The sequence below is a fragment of the Haematobia irritans genome, chromosome 1, assembly GCF_050003625.1.
Source record: "Haematobia irritans isolate KBUSLIRL chromosome 1, ASM5000362v1, whole genome shotgun sequence".
In the NCBI taxonomy this organism is placed as follows: domain Eukaryota; kingdom Metazoa; phylum Arthropoda; class Insecta; order Diptera; family Muscidae; genus Haematobia; species Haematobia irritans.
The window spans coordinates 87,506,398-87,523,691 of NC_134397.1; the positions used below are offsets into that span (position 1 = coordinate 87,506,398).

The 17,294-nt window shown below is 30.6% G+C and overlaps 2 long non-coding RNA genes across 3 annotated transcripts in view; one reads left to right on the plus strand and one right to left on the minus strand.

The window, feature by feature from the left end:
- The window catches only part of LOC142221365 (uncharacterized), a 34,698-nt gene that overhangs the window by 363 nt on the left and 17,041 nt on the right, over positions 1 to 17,294 (plus strand). Inside the window, exon 2 of one of the 2 annotated variants that reach the window (XR_012718007.1) lies at positions 25 to 1,370. This is a non-coding gene — a long non-coding RNA (uncharacterized LOC142221365). Of the gene's footprint in view, positions 1 to 24; positions 1,371 to 17,294 lie in introns of those variants that run through there. The other variant, XR_012718008.1, reaches the window with a different exon arrangement.
- On the minus strand, positions 1,366 to 1,942 carry LOC142221366 (uncharacterized). Its single transcript, XR_012718009.1, has 2 exons — positions 1,686 to 1,942; positions 1,366 to 1,622 (listed from the first exon to the last, which is right to left on the minus strand). It is a non-coding gene; the product is annotated as an uncharacterized LOC142221366 (long non-coding RNA).

A 17,294-nucleotide genomic window follows, 5' to 3' on the forward strand; every position in this document is an offset into this window, starting at 1 on the left:
AAAGTTAATAATTGTCGTTTACAGGTCATAACAATTCTGGCCAATTGATGTGTGGACAAAATTGTACCGAGGAGACATTTATCTCGAGAACACCATGTTCTGTCCAACTGAAGATGATAAGCTATGGAACCTGACCGTCTGAAAATGACTCGGCGAGGAAAGTCTCATCCATTCATGTCCTCCATTGTGGACGACAAAAAAAAAGAATTTGCTGTGCAGCGTGATCATCATTGTGAATGGTTTCTTTCTTTTTAACGCGTATGTATGTATGCAAGATTGTAGTTTGTGTATGTAAGAATTCTCTGCAAGGGTTGAAATTGCGTACGAGGTTCGTTGAGAAATTTACTTCATTCATATACAAAACTTTCTTTTCTCAATTTCACATATACATATGAACGTTATCCAATGTAATTACAAGTAAATTTCCACGCGAGCTTTGATCACAGTATCCTCTTACTAAATCGAATACCAAGACTATCCATTTATAAATTCGAAATGATCAATAAGGTATGCCTACACACAAAGAAATTTGTCAGTAGGGACAGCAGAAAAGTCTGTTAAAACAGCAGAAAGTCTGCTAAAAAAGGGACAGCAGTCACTGATTGCTGGAATAGCAAACATTTCCTGCTATTTTTTTTTTTTTAAGCTCGATTACAATCAAGCATGTTTTATTTTGGCTGAAACAAATAAAAGTCAACGTAGGAGCCAACCTAATATAATTAAAAACAATATTTTATGAATATCTATAGTATTTGACCAAAAATCTTAATATTTATCGAATTGAGGCATAACAGCAACCAAAATGTTTGCTGATCGTATTTATGAGCTTGTAAGTATATTACAGTGCAAAACTATACCAAAAACTACTTTTGGTTCTTAAATGTGCCTTGGGGAAAATTTATAACCTAAAAAAGTTTATAATTTGTTGTTTATTGGGCCAAAAATATAACAGCAGACATCCACTCCTTTTTTTTAGCAGACATTTTTCTATGAGTGTAGATAAATTCCGAGCAGTAAATAATAGCTTTCCATTCAAAAATCATTTCCTCTTTGTCGACATAAAAGATGTGAACAAATAATAATCAGTCAAGTTATTCCCTGTTTCAATATCAATAATACTAACTGGATCAGTGTTCTTTATCTAGCTGTTTGTTTATAAATATACACTCAAAGAGATTTGCTCCTAAAAAAATCTAAAATAAAAGCAATACTGATACACAAACAAATTAAAGCTAAGATTGTTTGTTTAAATAACAAGCTTACTTCTGTTCTTTTTATTTATGTAAAAAGAGAAATGTAATTTATTGATTTATTTAATGACTGTCTCTGTTTGAATTAATAAAAGCCATTTTTGAACAAACTGAATGTAATTATAGATTTTGTTTTATTATTTCACCAAAATGTATTGGATACATTTTTTTCTTTACATGACACTGAGCGAAAACAGATGTCAGTCCTACAGGGTATTACCAACAATAATTAGATTTATTGCTTCTTTTTGTCTTGAAAGCTATTTATTGATTTCCTTTAACAGCAGCCGTCACAGCATTTTTCTTCTTGTACCTTTCACTTTTAATAAGTTGCTGCCTAACGATTTTGTCCTCCTTTTACAATTTCAATACCTACAAATATAAAAAAATCATAAAACATTTTTGTTCCAAAAGGTTAGCGTCACTGAATATTACCTGATAATTGAAGATTCCAAAAGAAGACAAATGAAAGGGTTATTATTCTGCTGGCGTTTTCTTCCTTTATACACTATCAGGAACATTGATAGATTTATTTTTAAAAACGAAAATTTTTCTCACTAATTTAAAATAACAAATATTTTATATATTTTATTTGTTATTTATTATATTATTTTACCATATTATTTTTTAACAATCTCTCCGTATACCAAAACAACGCGATTCCAACTAGAAAAAACAACCGACGCGCAAACATATCGATTACACCCACGCGCAAACACATCGATTACGATGACAGGTATCGATTACAGGTAGACAATAGAAATTTAGGAAAATTATCTATATTCTAACAAGTGTGTTTCCATAAGTTTTGAAAGGATTGCATACTTCTTAGTAAGAATGAACTAAAATATTTTTCTATGCCAAGTGTTGTTCGTATGTATGAAAAACTTTCTATTATAAAGGATTATCATTTTATAAGAAATTTTACTAATTTTGAGGAAACTTGGTTTTAGTTCGGTTTTTGTTTATTTTTACGAATGCTTTGTTATCGGTGAATAAAATTTTCTTTTTCAGTAGTAAATTCTTATACCCAGCGAAGAAAATAGTATGAGTAAAATTCCATGCCTTATTCTAGTTAATGAACTATTCCTAACTGCTTACAGTTTAGGATTTTTTTACTGAAACGAGTAAATTTTATTATTTTTCACAAAAATTTACCTTGATGGAAATAAAATGGATAAACTATATTGATGAAATTTTTTTCCTTTAGTTTCGAAGGCACTTTTTTCTGGGTGTAAGATTATTATTTATCAATTGGTATTGTAGTGTATTATGTAGTGTATTATTATATATTTTATTTTGATAAAAATGAATAAATTATACATAATTCATAGAATTTTGGCTTTGACTTTCAATTTGAAGTGGGGATATCTTTCATACAAATTTAGGTTGAAAAGTATTTGCAACGATGTTAATTTTGAATTTGACTCGCATCGAAAGTTGTTTGACAAATTATTGAGTAACGATGCATTTCAATTTGAGGATAACACTTGAGATATTATTGCTAATGTGTTGAATTTCACTGTTGAGGGTAATGCCTGTTTTTTGTTGAGAACGCGATTTTCTCAACTTGAATATTACCCTAATCCTTTGAAAAAATGTATTTTTCAAACGTTTGTGTTTATTGGGGTGTTATATTTATGTTTAATGTTTTTGTAAAGTTTCATGTTGAAAATTATTGCGGTGTGCCTTCCGTGTATTCTGTTGTTGTTAGATAGTTGACCTTTAAAATGTTAATTATATTCGTTTAGTTTATCTTGAGGTCATGTAAATAAAAACAGATATTGTTGTTTTATTGAGTTGCAATTTTTATTTGAAAATATCCAATATTTCGAGACATCTCCGATGCTCGTCTTCAGGGAAATTACTTTAAACAAAATATTTGTTTTGTTAATTAATGTGTTAAATGTTTTTTCTTTTTGTTTAGAGTAATTTCCCTGAAGACGAGCATCGGATATGTCTCGAAATATTGGATATTTTCAACTAGAAATTACAACTCAATAAAACAACAACATCTGTTTTTATTTACATGACCTCAAGCCAAACTAAACAAATATAATGAAATAAAATTTTGATAAAAGTTTCTATAAAAATACAATTTTGACATTTTCTATAGAAGTAAAATTTGGACAAAATTTTCTATAACAATAAAATTTTAACAAAATTTTCTATAGAAATAAAATTTTGTCAACATTTTCTATAGAAATAAAATTTTGACAAAAATTGCTATAGAAATAAAATTTTGACAAAATTTTCTATAGAAATAACATTTTGACAAAATTTACTAAAGAAATAAAACATTGAAAATTTTTTCAAAAGAATTAAAATTTTGACAACATTTTCTATAGAATTAAAATTTTGACAACATATTTTATAGAAATAAAATTTTGCCAAAATTTTCTATAGAAATAAAGTTTGACAAAATTTTCTATAGGAATAACATTTTGAAAAAATTTTCTATAGAAATAAAATTTTGACAAAATTTTCTATAGAAATAAAATTTTCGTATATTATTTTTGACTCGAGTGACAACCATGATTATGAACCGATATGGACCAATTTTTGTGCGATTGGGGATCGGCTATATATAACTATAGACCGATATGGACCAAATGGTTATTAGAGGCCACATACTAACACCACGTTTCAAATTTCAACCGGATGGGATGAATTTTGCTCCTCCAAGAGGCTCCGGAGGACAAATCTGCGGATCGGTTTATATGGGGGCTATAAATAATTATGGAACGATATGGACCAATTCTTGTATGGTTGTTAGTGACCATATCAACCGGATCGGATAAATTTTGCTCCTGCAAGAGGCTCGGGAGGTCAAATCTGGGGATCGGTTTATATGGGTACTATATATAATTATGGACCGATATGGACCAATTTGTGCATGGTTGTTAGATACCATATACTAACACCACGTACCAAATGTCAAAAGGATCGGATGAATTTTGCTCCTCTAAGGCAAGCCAAATCTGGGGCTCCGCAAGCCAAATCTGGGGGTCCGTTTATATGGGGGCTAAAAGTGGACCGATATGGCCCATTTGCAATACCATCCGACCTACATCAATAACAACTAATTGTGCCAAGTTTGAAGTCAATAGCTTGTATCGTTCGGAAGTTAGCGTGATTTCAACAGAAGGACGGACATTCTTAGATCGACTCAGAATTTCACCACGACCCAAAATATTTATACTTTATGGGGTCTTAGAGCAATATTTCGAGGTGTTACAAACGGAATGACAAGTTAATATACCTCCCATCCTATGGTGGATGGTATGAAAGCAAATAAAAAAAGTTGCAAAAATGTATAGAACTAACATGGTAAATGCAACATTTGGTATGACGCAAGCTAATTTCCTATCTTCCTAAAGTTATTATCTTTGGCCTTAAGCAGCAGTTACTTCAATAATTTGTGTACAATATAGTAACTATGAAGAGTGGTTTAGTTTTGCGTATTGTTTTTCTTTATTTCATATTATTTAGTTTTGATTGTTGACCTGTGTTTAACTTTATTTTTGGTTTTAGCCCAGCTCGAAGTCATTAAGGTTGAATTACACACCATGCGTCAATCCGTGCGTTGATGGAAGGGTTGATTTTTTTCTGTTTGAGGCAGACTATTCGAGCTTTTGATTTCAAAGACAAATTTCAACTCTTAAATCATCGGACGCATTGTATGCATTGAATGCATGGTATTTAATTCTACCTTTAAGGCCGGTATGCACCTCTAGCGAAATTTTCGGTAGCAAAAATTTATTTAAGTCTACAACAAAAAAACAGGACTGTGTACACAAATTTTAAACCAGCTAATCGCTTTTAAAAATTGTTAATATATGTTCCAAATATTCCTCAAATAAATTGTTTATTATTTATAGACCTTTTAAAACTTTTACGCACACAATGATTGTAATAAATTAAATGTTTGCTGCCAAAATATACTTTTGACAACCCTGTTATTTTCACTAGAGGTGCGTACTATCTTACGAAATTGAACGCTACCGAAAATTTCGTTAGCATAAATAGCAATGCATTTCTTATGGGAATGAAATTTTTCGCTAGAGGTGCATACCGGCCTTTAATGAAAAAACTCCAGATGTTTTTATTTGAGTCTTACAGCCTTACGAACGGTACACCCAGAAAACAAATTCGTTGCCTCAACCGAATTATTTGCCAACCGAAAGCAGGTGGTTCCATCAACTATCAATGATATCTGTCAGCACAACTAACATTTGGCAATTGTAACTACATGGTAGTATGTTGGATCAACTTTGCATTGGTTGTCGCAATTTCATATTAATTGTTTTGTTTGTTGGTGCAACCGCCCTCGATTTTCTTTACTATTATCCTAACCAAATTCCAATATCAAATGAAAGGGCAGATTATATTGAGATTTTATTAATTTATTACAAGATTTACAATCATAATAAACTACGAAAATAAATACAAAAGGTGCTAACAACAAAGGCTTATAATCTACATATATGTGAGATCAATTTACATTACAATTTACAATTTTTTATAGGTAATGTTTGTATACCAATGACAGATGGTTATTAGGTTGCAATTATGTGGTCAAACTATAGAACCTAATTCAACATATACTTGCCAGAAATTTCTTCCTTAAGCCTCTAGATATAAATACCGATCGACTTAGACTCTTCCTGTATTCTTAATACAATAAAAAAAGCTCGCTTGCCGTAAAAAGTATTTGTGTTTGTTGGTGTATGAAGCCTGCAATTTTTATGGAAACTTTTGTAATATTCCTTTTTTATAAATCGGTGCGATACTTACCTGAAGCCAACTTCTTTTCTATGGGATAAACTTTATTCATTGTATTGCGGACTATTATCAAGTAAATGCTGTTCCCCGTTTTGCAAATTTTGTAGCGTCATACCATTTACCATGTCGATGTTGATATAAATATTTATTTGTTGCAACAACTACCTTACGCCCGTCCTATAATTGAACTAAGATTCTATTAGTATACTCAACTTTTGGTTGTACCAACCATTTGTTTATTCCCATGATGCAGGTCTCACTATGCTGGTGGTTAGCTCAACAATTTTATGCAGCATAAAACCAAATTTATCGGCATTGGTTATTGTAACCAATTGAATGGTTATGGGAATTTCGTTTTGATCCTGTGAACTTTTTTATGGTCGTGTTGAATGTATAATGGGGAAAATAGTCAAAACATTGTTCTTGTAACAAAAAATAAGTTACTGACATCATTTCCTCATTGTAATTATCGAATTGCAACCAACCATTTCTCTGGGTGTAGTCACTCACTTTCATCTAGATTTTGTTTGCTCTAACTTCCTTCTGGCATCGCCGTTCATTTGACAAACTTTTCCCGCTTCTGATATTTGGTTTAGCTCAATAATTTGTATACCCTCCACCATAAGATGGGGGGTATATTAACTTTGTCATTCCGTTTGTAACACATCGAAATATTGCTCTAAGACCCCATAAAGTATATACATATTTGGGTCGTGGTGAAATTCTGAGTCGATCTAAGCATATCCGTCCGTCCGTCCGTCTGTTGAAATCACGCTAACTTCGGAACGAAACAAGCTATCGACTTCAAACTTGGCACAAGTAGTTGTTATTGATGTAGGTCGGATGGTATTGCAAATGAGCCATTTGTTTTGCGGAGCCTATAAGAGTAGCATATTTCATCCGATCTGAAATTTGGTACATGGTGTAAGTATATGGTCTCTAACAACCATGCAAAAATTGGTCCATATCGGTCCATAATTATATAGCCCCCATATAAATCGATCCACAGATTTGACCTCCGGAGTCTCTTAGAGGAGAAAAATTATCCGAACCTGTTGAAATTTGGTACGTGGTGATAGTATATGATCTCTAACAACCATGCAAAAATTGGTCCAAATCGGTCCATAATTATATATAGCCCCCATATAAACCAATCCCCAGATTTGACCTCCCGAGCCTCTTGCAGGAGCAAAATTTATCCGATCCGGTTGAAATTTGGTACGTGGTCTCTAACAACCGTGCAAGAATTGGTCCATATCGGTCCATAATTATATATAGCCCCCATATAAACCGATCCCCTGATCCCCAGATTTGTCCTCCGGAGCCTCTTGGAGTAGCAAAATTCATCCGATCCGGTTGAAATTTGGAACGTGGTGTTAGTATGTGGTCTATAACAAACACGATATGGACATGAATTGGTCCATATCGGTCCATAATTATATATAGCCCCCATATAAGCCGTTCTCCAGATTAGATCTCCGATCCGGTCGAAATTTGCAACGTGGTGTTAGTATGTGGCCGCTAATAACCATTTATTTCTATAGAAAATTTTTTCAAAATGTTATTCCTATAGAAAATTTTGTCAAACTTTATTTCTATAGAAAATTTTGGCAAAGTTTTATTTCTATAGAAAATTTTGTCAAAATTTACAATCTATAGAGAATGTTGTCAAAATTTTAATTCTATAGAGAATGTTGTCAAAATTTTATTTCTATAGAAAATTTTGTCAAAATTTTATTTCTATAGAAATTTTTGTCAATTTTTATGTCTATAGAAAATTTTAACAAAATTATATTTCTATAGAAAATTTTGTTAAAACTTTATTTCTATAGAAAATTTTGTCAAAATTTTACTTCTATGGAAAATGTTGTCAAAATTTTATTTTTATAGAAACTTTTATCAAAATATTATTTCTATACAAAATTTTGTCAAACTTAATTAAATACGTATTTATTTTTTTTTTTTTGATTGATTGAATTTATTAGTATTCGTATTACTATCATACTTCACATTTACATTTGGTTTAAAAATAGGAAATTATTGATTATTATTAATAGTATTTAAATAAATGCATCATTGCTTTTAATATACTCTACACATAATTTTACAAAATTGTTCATATTGATTTCATTCTTTATACTGCTTGGCATCTCATTAAATATTCTAAATCCTTTGAAAAATAGCGATTTCTGCATATTAGCTGTTGTAACCCGTTGCAGTCGAAAATCATTGCAATTTCTCAGATTGTAAGGTTGTACTTCTCCCACGTAATTAATTTGATCAATTAGATAATCTGGTGCTTTTTTGTCTTTCATTTTTTTAATCATTTTTAAAGTATTCAGAGCCAGTCTTTGTTTTATTGATAACCATTTGAGATAATAAAGCATGATGTTTATTGGAGTAAATCTATTACATTTCAATATAACTCGCATTGCTTTATTCTGTAATTTTTGCAGTCTTTCTATTTGTGAATCATTGCAGCAAGTATATATTCAAAATGTTTAAGCATTGTGTTATATATGTTTATTGCTGTGATAACTGTCATATTTTTTCGTATTCTTTTGAAGAACCCAATTTTCTTTCCAATTTTTTTACATACATAGTCAGTGTGTTCGTTAAAGTTTAGCTGTTTGTCAATTACAAATCCAAGATATTTAATTTTGTCAACTTTTTCAATATTTTCTCCATTTATATCAAAGTAAATATCACTGTTCATTCTCAATTCCATTATTTTAGTTTTCTTTTCATTTAACTTTAATTTATTCATTTTCAGCCATACATTTATTTTATTTAGCTCTGATTTCATTGTTTCAAAACATTGTATATCATTATCACCTTATACGAATAAAAGTGTATCGTCAGCGTATAAACCATTTCACTATTTGTTAGTATATTTGGCATATCGTTTATGTACAATATGAAAAGCAACGCTCCGAGGATTGAACCTTGAGGTAGACCATATTTGTTGTCTATTTTTTCTGATCTAGCGCCATTAACTGTTGTAAATTGTTTCCGATTGTTTAAATACGATTTGAACCATTTAATTTCATTGTCTCTGATGCCATACATTTGTAGTTTATCTATAATTATTTCGCGATCAATTGTTTCGAACGCCCGTTTAAAGTCTAAGAATATTGCCAAAATTTTTTTGTTACTCGGTATTTTTTTCCATTTATTTACGACATAGTTCACGGTTGTTTCACATGAGAAATGTTTTCGAAAATCTGATTGGTATCTGGATAGTATATTTTTTTCGTCTATAAATTTCTCCAACTGCTGTTTTACGACATACTCAAGTATTTTTTCAAAGGTAAGTAATGTATTTATAGGCCTGTATTCTTCACAGTTTCTGGTATTCTTTATCTTTTCAATTGGAGTAACCATCGTGTTTTTCCAGTAATTCGGAAACATTCCATTTGTTAACGAGTTGTTTATTATTTTCAACAATTCTTTTCCCGTTTGAGACCAAGTGTCCAGTATCATTTTTGGCGTAATTTTTTCGAAGTCAGGTTTATTTTTTATATTCTTTACTATTGTTTTTAGTTCATTTATATTTATTGAGCGAAACTTAAATTAATCATTATGATATGTGATTTGGTTAATATATTGAACATTTTCGATAGAAATTCTTATCATATTTATACTATCTACGAAATACTTGTTAAAATGGCTAGCTATTTGCGAATTTTCCTCAATTTCTATATTGTTAAATATCACAGATTGAATTTCGTTTTGTTTTTCTTTAATGACTAGATTCTTGATTTTCTTCCACATTTCTTTTTGGCTGCTCGCATAGTTTATTTGATCATTTACGTATTTGAATTTTGCATTTTCAACTTCAACCTTGTACCGATTCCTTATTGCACAGTAGATACTCCAAGCTTCATCTGATCTATCTTGCTTTGCAGTCAATAATGCCCTTGCTTTATCATGTTTCAATACTCTTAATTCGTTAGTTAACCACGTATTATTGCGTGTTTGTCTTATTCGCTTAAAAGTTGATAATCTTTGTATCGTATTTTGAAAGTTTTGTGTTAATATTGTTGCACTATGATTTATATCAGCGCAGTCTAAGTTTTCCATAATGCCACGAAGCTTGTTGCTGAATGTCTCTTTGTTATACTTAAAATAGTTCACATAATTATTATTTCGCTGTTTTGAATTTATATACTCATTATAAATATTTATTTTGATTAGCTCGTGGTCTGCTATCTTTTCTGTGTCCATTATTTCCACTGAAATTTTCCGACTATTAGTTATTACATAGTCGATGATTGTCTTAGACGTTTGTGTTATTCGAGTAAATTCATTTACCAATTGCTTCATGCCACCTTCTTGTATCACAGATTTTATTTTTCTCTTGTATCGAGTATTCTGAGACCAATCTATATTAAAGTCACCAACTATAACTAAATCACAGTTCGAATCGCTTATTACATCTATGGCTTCCTTGAAAGCTTCACAAAACTCTACTTCAGAGGAATTGGGAGATCTATATATTGCACATAATATCACTCGTTTGTTTTTAAATTGAGCAAGCGATGCTAAAATCCAATATTTGAAATCTATAACTTTTTCATATATTTTACTCATATTCCATTCTTTCTTGAAATATATTATCACTCCTCCTGTTCTGGTTGAATTTGAATAACTTATAATATGATTGAAATCTTCAAGGGAAATTTCGTTGTCATTTATGTTGCTTCCTAGATGTGTTTCAGATAAAATAACAAAGGCTGGCTTTTTATCATTCACAAGTACTTCCATATGATCATAATTATTAATTAAACCTTGAACATTCGTATAAAGCGCGAATACACTTGTGGGTTGCTATTGTGCTATACCAATCTTTCGCTTTTTAATATTAAGTTTATTTAAGTAAACCGGACAATTTCTATCACTTGTAAAATGATTATCATCGAGTCCTAAGTTCAGTTTATTATTTGCTGCATTCACTGGCTTTGTGATTGTATCCTCTACATTTGTAACACTGTCTCATTTGTGTGCCATCAAAAACTCTACACCTTTCCCAACCAATATTAACTTTTTGATTCTTCATTAATTTCTGATATGTCTCAGCCTCCACTTTAATTCTTACATTACACACTGTTATTATTTCTCCGTGTCTCGTATATAGAAATTATCTTGATGTTTGTTTCATTTTGCTTCTTCAGTTTTATTAAAATCTCTTCTTCATTATATTTGAATGACATATCTGCTATCACAATAATTTTCACTCATTTTTCCCTCAATGGCTTTTTTTATTTTATTTCTTTCCTCGTCGTTTTCACTTCGTATTAACACTGTACCATAGCTTCTATTTTCCACACTTGTAATTTTTAGATTAACTGGGTAAACATTTTTATTTAATTCTTCTTTAGTTTTATTAACTTTTTGTTTTTCTTTTGGCTTTATTATTATTGGGGTTTGTTTTTTGGCATCTGGCAACACTGATTTAACAGTCTCTGAGTACAGCTGATTGTTTCTTTTGACATTTCCATCATTCACTGATTTCTTTATTTCTCTCCTTATTTTCTCACTCTCTTGACGTATCTCATTACAAATTTCTTTGTTTACATTTTTTATTTCGTTAAAGCTTTCACACATTTCGTTCATTTTTTTATATTATTATCCCAGGTGTTTTGGACATCTTCCATATGTTTGAAACGCAAATCATATCTTTCTTCAATTGCTTGTAGTAGTTGTTTTAATTCCTCTTCATTTCGTTGGAGCGAATATTCAAACTCTTCCTTGTATTCGATTAGTTGTTGCTTGCTCTTTTTTACTTCTTCTTGGATTCCTCTCATCAGATCATCTAGGTTATGTATGAATACTACACAATCATCACACATATATCTTATGTTATTTGATTTGTAGTGCTTTCTTACTTGTTATACATTATAAATATTTTTATAATGTATAACAAGTCGTTAAATAGTTCTAAAATAAATCAAATGAAATTATTGTCAAAAAGAAAGAAAAATATAATTTAGACATTCAGATGTAGATACTTGAATAAAGCAGTTATTTGAAGCTTGTTTTGTACGTCTTGTGTTTTGCTATATACCGCGTACAGCTATCGACTTCATTGGCGATCCTGCAAATAATACTACATCCTGTCAACTCACTAATTCATAAAGCATAAGAATAAAAACAATCAACCGGAAATGTGGTGCAAATGCTTCAGAAATTAATTGAAAATCGGAAGAAACAATTCCTACCCAACCACCGACTCCGGAACTATCATTGAAACAGAGAAAGATTTTATCACCAACTAACTAAAAAGAAAATAAAAATTTCAAGGGTCAAATTAAAACAAAGCAAAGGCAATAGACGATATATGATTTTCACAATCAACTTGGAGAAAAAATAATCCTTAAACTCGAGAGCAAACACGCACAAGAGATAAGTCTTTCAAGTACTTGTATTTCACCATTCACTGGAATTTAAAAACAAATTTAGTTTATAGAATTCAATAGATTAGAGTTTTAATTTATACTTTATATAATTCATTATTATGGTCTTAACCCGTTCCTCTAGGGAAACTAACACAGATTCAAACAACTTAGTTTCATCCGAAAATTCTTCCGAATCCAACACGATGGTATACACACATGCAGCGAGTTCTTTAAATGGCTTAATTAAATTGCCACAATTCTGGGTTTCTTGTCCCGACACTTGGTTCTTGCAAGTCGAAATGATTTTTGCTTTCTTTGAGAAAGACAGTCTTCAACAATGCACATTCCCTATCGCACCCGGGCGTTAGGCCTACTAGGAAAATTATTCAGGCAAGATATTACTGGCCCTCCATGAGGAAAGACATTAATACATGGGCCGCAAATTGCTTCAGCTGCCAAAAGTCTAAAGTTCACATCCACACCAAAACTCCACCCCGGAAAATAGTCATTCCGAGTGGAAGATTTGAGCACATCAATATGGATTTAATTGGTCCTTTTCCAGTATCCGCTGGCAATAGATACGTACTGACTATAATAGATCGGTTTACTAGGTGGCCTGAAGCATATCCCATAAGGGATGTATCTTCAGAGTCAATCATAAAAGCATTTGTCGAAAATTATATACCACGCTTTGGAGTACCACTACAAATAACTGTGGATCAAGGAACACATTTTACTTCCAAATTGTTTACTGACTTAACAAAGGTAATAGGCGCCCACAAGATTCATACTTCTAATTATCACCCTCAAACTAATGGTATGATCGAACGATTCCACCGTCAATTAAAGACGGTCTTAAAAGCAGGAGAAAATTGTCGTAACTGGTCTCTAGAATTGCCATTTATCTTGTTGGGAATTCGAGTTTGCGTCAAGGAAGAACTTAGGTGTAGCCCATCGGAACTAGTTTACGGGCAGACATTGCGTCTACCGGGCGATGTAGTGGTGAGTAATAATTCTGAGAATGACGACGTAGCCGATGTACTTCGAGCTTTAAGGGAGCATATGACGACAGTGAGGAGCGAAATTATCCATCACAGCAATAATATCTAATCATTTATTCCCCCCACATTACAGAATTGTGAATACGTGTTCCTCAAGGTTGTGCGTCCAAGTGGATTGCAGCAACCATATGAAGGTCCTTTCAAAGTAGTGGAAAGGAACCAGAATACATTTAAAATACAGTATGGCAATTTAATTAAAACTATTAACATAAATTTACTTAAGCCTGCCATTGTAGACAAAACGGAAGAATCTTCCTCTTACAATACAAAGCGCAACATCACATATGACATTATTTAATAATTATTGCAAAATTTTGTAACATTATCATTGGAGGGTGGCTAATGTAGTGCTTTCTTACTTGTTATACATTATAAATATTTTTATAATGTATAACAAGTCGTTAAATAGTTCTAAAATAAATCGAATGAAATTATTGTCAAAAAGAAAGAAAAATATAATTTAGACATTCAGATGTAGATACTTGAATAAAGCAGTTATTTGAAGCTTGTTTTGTACGTCTTGTGTTTTGCTGCGTACAGCTATCGACTTCAGATTCAATCAAACTATCAATACTACTTTTGTCGACGCCACAGCACTTGAGAGTTGCATGAAATTCTTTGTTACATACTCCCGAACATTTCACACTTTCGCCACGTATGGCCATGTTACATTTCTCGCATTGCGCCATAGTGGGCCAAGCGATTGGTTTTTTTTTAATCACTTAAACAAGTTTTTTCAGGCAACCTTCACTCGATTCACAAAATATTGTCCTTAATTTTCGAATTAGAAAAATGTTATTCCGAATTTAGTAAGGATTTTCTTATAAATTTCTGTTTTTTTTTTTGTAATCACATAAGATTTTGACTTTATCTTTCGACAGTGTTGTCAATTTAATCGGCCTTTTTTAGTTTAATATAACTACGTATGGACTACCTTGCAATTTAGAAGACGGTGTTAGGAAGTTTTAAGATAAGTAATTCGATTGTGGATGACAGTCTTCAGTAGAAGTTTCTACGCAATCCTTGGTGGAGGGTACATAAGCTTCGGCCTGGCCGAACTTACGGCCGTATATACTTGTTTTTTAAGAAATTAGCCCGCGTAGAGAGATAAGGATTTGTATTTCCATATTTGTACAATAATTACACCCAGACAAAAAGTGACCCCTTCTTTAAGTTAAAATGAACTCATTGTGAAGAAAGTTCGTATAGCGCCAAAGGCATTTTTATTTGTTTGAACGATGTAATTTTCATAGAAATTAGGTAGAATGCATTCCATATATTAGTTAATATTTTCCTATATTTATGTACCACTATACAACAGAATGAAAACATTTAACTGAATTGAATTCATATATGGAATGATTTTATTGAACTTTTTTCATCCATTTGGACAAATCTTACATATTTGTTGCAAACTTTTTACTTCAAAATTAGAACTGTTTATCTTCGTTTTTAAATACAATTTTATTTATTCGTATAGGCAATTTTTTCTTCAATAAAAGACATGTTTTATTAATATATTAAATATATTTATTAAGAATCAACAGCATCGAAATATAAGTTTATTATTCCACTATTTCAAATTTCCATATAACTGTAAAACGTAATTTTTTCTTCTTCTTGTAATTTTCACTTTTAATAAGTTGCTGTCTAACGATTTTGTCCTCCTTTTACAATTTCAATGCCTACACAGAAAAAAAGTGTCTCGTAAATTTAAGAAGATTTTTACAATAATTTATTACAAGAATTTTCCAGAATTTTAGTTCATTTTTCGTATCTTCAACGAAAATTAACTACTCGAAAGGAAATTTTACAAATTCTAAGTAGCAATCGTTTAGTTCATGGCCTATAAAATACGATGGAAATTTCCTTAAAAAATTTCTTAACTGGTAGTTAAAAATTCGTTTGTCATGCTATAAAACTACTTGTGAAATGTAAAGTATTTTCTAAAATATAAGTGCAATTTACTATAAGATTTTTTTGTATGAGAAAATATTTTTTTACGAAAAATGAACTTGAAAGTGGATAGCAATTTCTTACTCACAATTCCTATAGTTAATAATTGTTGGTAAAAAATTACCCAATGAAATATTTTTAGTTCAAATGTAATTAAATTTGTAGACAATTTGTAGATAACATTTCACGAAAATTTTGCAAATTTTAAGTTAAACGTTTCATCGTTCATAAACTGGTGTGCCTTTACGAATATTATTCTTAGAGTAAATTGTCAGCAGATGCGATGAACTAGTGCATGGTTCAGAGATCTTTATCGGCATAGTGGAATGTGATTAATGTAAAGATGATGTTACTTGAGTTTTGTTGTGTATACATGAGCGTGGGGTTGTTTTTTATTTTTGTTCATTTAGTGGTTTGTGTGTGTGTTTGTTATTCGCGGATGGTTTATTTGGCTTGATGAGGTGTTGTTTTCAATAAAGGCACATGTGTTTTTGTTGTTGTAGGAATGTTTTGGCTTTGCTTGGTTTTGTTTGGCATGCTTCAGTTGTATAGTTGGCGTGGGCTGTTGCATCTTTTAATCAGGTATGCAACAAGGGAATATAAAGGCATGGAATATTTTGGATTTTTGAGACATATGATGGCGTTTGTTTATTAAACCTTTTAAATGAAAGTTATTAATATTTTATTGGTAGTTTAGAAGAAAGTTATTAAGAATATTTAGGAAAATATGTTGAAATTGAAAGTGTTTTGAAATTTTTATTATTCTATGTAAAAAATTAATATTCAATTCCAGATGAATTTGGAAAATTTTTGTTATATCTCAGCGTATAGTTTATTCATAAATTGGTAAGTATTTTTTTAATATGACTTTCTTTTAAAAAGAATATTTTTTATGTATATTTTTAATTGTTAATTAATTTTTTTTTGGAAACCAGTTTAACGTTTTTCTTTGTTGTAAAAACAATATTTAATTTCAGAGCAATTTCGAACAAATTTAAATTTAATTAAAATTAATTTCGAACAAATTTAAAAAATAGCGAATGTGTAAGTTTTCTTTTAAAAATTGGCTTTATTTCAACTAGAATATTTACGTTTTTGTGACCTTTTTATCATCAAAATTACAGGTTTTTAATACCTTATTTTAGTATTTCTTTAATCAAATTTTTTGGAAACCAATGTAATATTTCTAATGTAAAAACAAATATTTAATTTCAGAATAACTCCTTAAAATTTGGACAAATTTTTAGTACTCCTTTGCCTGTAATTTAATAGTGAATTGGTAAGGATTCTTTTACTTTCTTTTAACCCTGGACAGTCATCCTTATTTTTTGTACATTAACGTCATCCTTCGTCATTTTGACTACGGCTGATTTCAAGACGCTATAATTTTCATCGTGAGCGAAACTTGAATTTATTTTCTTATTAAATTAGGTTTTAATTAGTATAAAACAAAACTTCATAAAACGGTCGAATTAGTATAACTTAAATTTACCATTACCCAATAAACTAAAATGCATTTTAAATCGAAAATGAAATTACGTGTCGTCATTTTGACGAATGATGACTGTCTTGGGTTATCAAGAATATTTGGTTTTTTATGCATATTATTATTTTTTTCATTAGATTTTTTGAAAACCTATTTAATAATTTTATTTAATGTAAAAAATAAATATTTAATTTCAGAGTAACCCAAATAAATTTGGACAACTTTTTATATTTCCCCTCAGCGTACAATTTAATAGAGAATTGGTAAGTTTTATATTAAAACTTTGGCTTTCTTCCAATTAGAATATTTATTTTATTATATCCTTCACATCGATAACAACACAGTTTTATGAGTTTAT